The sequence below is a fragment of the Hyperoodon ampullatus genome (assembly GCF_949752795.1).
Source record: "Hyperoodon ampullatus genome assembly, chromosome: 6".
Lineage (NCBI taxonomy): Eukaryota > Metazoa > Chordata > Mammalia > Artiodactyla > Ziphiidae > Hyperoodon > Hyperoodon ampullatus.
In genome coordinates, this window is record NC_136919.1 from 25,870,559 (window position 1) to 25,874,901 (window position 4,343).

A 4,343-nucleotide genomic window follows, 5' to 3' on the forward strand; every position below is an offset into this window, starting at 1 on the left:
AGCACACCTCAGGATGGTGCAACATCACGCTGGCCTCTGCCACCGCAGGCTCTCCCCAAACTCCGTACCCCTCCCTCCCCCTGGTCAGAATGAGCCAGAGCCCCCGAATCAGCTGCTCCTTTAACTGTGTCCTGTCTGAGTGGAAAAGAGATGCCCTCAGGAGACCTACACACAGAGGTGGGGCCAAATCCAAAGCTGAACCCCAGGAACTGAGCTAACAAAGAAGAGAAAGGGAAATCTCTCCCAGCAGCCTCAACGCAGTGGATTAAATCTCCACAATCAACTTGATGTACCCTGCAACTGTGGAATACCTGAATAGACAACGAATCATCCCAAATTGAGGAGATGGACTTTGGGAACAACGATATATATTTTTTACCCTTTTTCTTTTTTGTGAGTGTGTATGTGTATGCTTCTGTGTGTGATTTTGTCTGTATAGTTTTGCTTTTACCATTTGTCCTAGAGTTCTGTCTGTCCGGTTTTTTTTGTTTTTTTTTTTTAGTGTACTTTTTAATGTTTGTTATCATTGGTGGATTTGTTTTTTCGTTTGGTTGCTCTCTTCTTTCTTTTTATTATTTAAAAAAAATTTTTTTAATAATTATTTTTTTATTTTAATAACTTCATTTTATTTTATCTTCTTCTTTCTTTTTTTTTTTTTTCCCTTTTATTCTGAGCCATGTGGATGACAGGCTCATGGTGCTGCAGCCAGGTGTCAGGGCTGTGCCTCTGAGGTGGGAGAGCCAAGTTCAGGTCATTGGTCCACAAGAGACCTCCCAGCTCCACGTAATATCAAACGGCTAAAATCTTCCAGAGATCTCCATCTCAGCACCAAGATCCAGCTCCACTCAATGGCCAGCAACCTCCAGTGCTGGACACCCTATGCCAAACAACCAGCAAGACAGGAACACAATCCCACCCATTAGCAGAGAGGCTGCCTAAAATAATAAGGCCACAGACATCCCAAAACACACCACCAGACGTGGACCTGCCCACCAGAAAGACAAGATCCAGCCTCATCCACCAGAACACAGGCACTAGTCCCCTCCACCAGGAAGCCTACACACCCACTAAACCAATCTTACCCGCTGGGGGCAGATACCAAAAACAACAGGAACTACAAACATGCAGCCTGCGAAAAGGAGACCCCAAACACAGTAAGTTAAGCAAAATGAGAAGACAGAGAAACACATAGCAGATGAAGGAGCAAGGTAAAAACCCAGCAGACCTACCAAATGAAGAGGAAATAGGCAGTCTACCTGTACAAGAATTCAGAGTAATGATAGTAAATATGATCCAAAATCTTGGAAATAGAACGGAGAAAATACAAGAAACGTTTAACAAGGACCTAGAAGAATTAAGAGCAAACAAACAGTGACAAACAACACAATAAACGAAATTAAAAATTCTCTAGAAGGGATCAATAGCAGAATAACTGAGGCAGAAGAACGGATAAGTGACCTGGAAGATAAAATAGTGGAAATAACTACTGCAGACCAGAATAAAGAAAAAAGAATGAAAAGAATTGAGGACGGTCCCAGAGACCTCTGGGACAACATTAATCGCACCAACATTTGAATTATAGGGGTCCCAGAAGACGAAGAGAAAAAAGAAAGGGACTGAGAAAATATTTGAAGAGATTATAGTTGAAAACGTCCCTAATATGGGAAAGGAAATAGTTAATCAAGTCCAGGAAGCACAGAGAGTCCCATACAGGATACATCCAAGGAGAAACGCGCCAAGACACATATTAATCAAACTATCAAAAATTAAATACAAAGAAAAAATATTAAAAGCAGCAAGGGAAAAACAACAAATAACATACAAGTGAATCCCTGTAAGGTTAACAGCTGATCTTTCAGGAGAAACTATGCAAGCCAGAAGGGAGTGGCAGGACATATTTAAAGTGATGAAGGGGGAAAACCTACAACCAAGATTACTCTACCCAGCAAGGATCTCATTCAGATTTGATGGAGAAATTAAAACCTTTACAGACAAGCAAAAGCTAAGAGAATTCAGCACCACCAAACCAGCTTGACAGCAGATGCTAAAGGATCTTCTCTAGGCAGGAAACGCAAGAGAAGGAAAAGACCTAAAATAACAAACCCAAAACAATTAAGAAAATGGTAATAGGAACATACATATCAATAACCACCTTAAATGTAAATGGATTAAATTTTCCAACCAAAAGACATAGACTGGCTGAATGGATACAAAAACAAGACCCATACATACGCTGTCTACAAGAGACCCACTTCAGACTTAGGGACACATACAGACTGAAAGTGAGGGGATGAAAAAGATATTGCATGCAAATGGAAATCAAAAGAAAGCTGCAGTAGCAATTCTCGTATCAGACAAAATAAACTTTAAAACAAAAACTATTACAAGGGACAAAGAAGGACACTACATAATGATCAAGGGATCAATCCAAGAAGAAGATATAACAATTTTAAATATTTATCCACACAAGAGAGAAGCACCTCAATACATAAGGCAAATACTAACAGCCATAAAAGGGGAAATGAACAGTAACACAATCATAGTAGGGGACTTTAACACCCCACTTTCACCAATGGAGAGATCATCCAAAATGAAAATAAATAAGGAAATACAAGCTTTAAATGATACATTAAACAAGATGGACTTAATTGATATTTATAGGACATTCCAGCCAAAAACAACAGAATACACTTTCTTCTCAAGTGCTCATGGAACAGTCTCCAGGATAGATCATATCTTGGGTCACAAATCAAGCCTTGGTAAATTTAATAAAATTGAAACCATATCAAGTATCTGTTCCGACCACAACACTATGAGACTAGGTATCAATTACAGGAAAAAATCTATAAAAAATACAAACACATGGAGGCTAAACAATACACTACTAAATAACCAAGAGGTCACTGAAGAAATCAAAGAGGAAATAAAAAAATACCTAGAAACAAATGACAATGAAAACACAATGACCCAAAACCTATGGGACGCAGTAAAGCAGTTCTAAGAGGGGAGTTTAGAGCAATACAACCCTACCTCAAGAAACAAGAAACATCTCAAATAAACAACCTAACCTTACATCTAAAGCAAGGAGAGGAAGAAGAACAAAAAACCCCCCAAAGTTAGCAAAATGAAAGAAATCATAAAGATCAGGTCAGAAATAAATGAAAAAGAAATGAAGGAAATGACAGCAAAGATCAATAAAACTAAAAGCTGGTTCTTTGAGAAGATAAACAAAATTGATAAACCATTAGCCAGACTCATCAAGAAAAAAAGGGAGAAGACTCAAATCAATAGAATTAGAAATGAAAAAGGAGAAGTAAAAAAAAAAAAACAAAAAACCCTGACACTGAAGAAATACAAAGGATCATGAGAGATTACTACAAGCAACTATATGCCAAAAAAATGGACAACCTGGAAGAAATGGACAAATTCTTAGAAAAGCACTACTTCTGAGACTGAACCAGGAAGAAATAGAAAATATAAACAGACCAATCACAAGCAATGAAATTGAGACTGTGATTAAAAATCTTCCAACAAACAAAAGCCCAGGAACAGATGGCTTCACAGGCGAATTCTATCAAACATTTAGAGAAGAGCTAACACCTATCCTTCTCAAACTCTTCCAAAATATAGCAGAGGGAGAAACACTCCCAAACTAATTCTATGAGGCCACCACCACCCTGATACCAAAACCAAAGATGTCACAAAGAAAAAAAACTACAGGCCAATATCACTGATGAAAATAGATGGAAAAATCCTCAACAAAATACTAGCAAACAGAATCCAAAAGCACATTAAAAGGATCACACACCATGATCAAGTGCGGTTTATTCCAGGAATGCAAGGATTCTTCAATATATGCAAATCAATCAATGTGATATACCATATGAACAAATTGAAGGAGAAAAACCATATGATCATCTCAACAGATGCAGAGAAAGCTTTCAACAAGATTCAACACCCATTTATGATAAAAACCCTGCAGAAAGTAGGCATAGAGGGAACTTTCCTCAACATAATAAAGGCCATATATGACAAACCCACAGCCAACATCATCCTCAATGGTGAAAAACTGAAACCATTTCCACTAAGATCAGGAACAAGACAAGGTTGTCTACTCTCACCACTCTTATTCAACATAGTTTTGGAAGTTCTAGCTACAGCAATCAGAGAAGAAAAAGAAATAAAAGGAATCCAAATCAGAAAAGAAGAAGTAAAGCTGTCACTGTTTGCAGATGACATGATACTATACATAGAGAATCCTAAAGATGCTACCAGAAAACTACTAGAGCTAATCAATGAATTTGGTAAAGTAGCAGCATACAAAATTAATGCACAGAAATCTC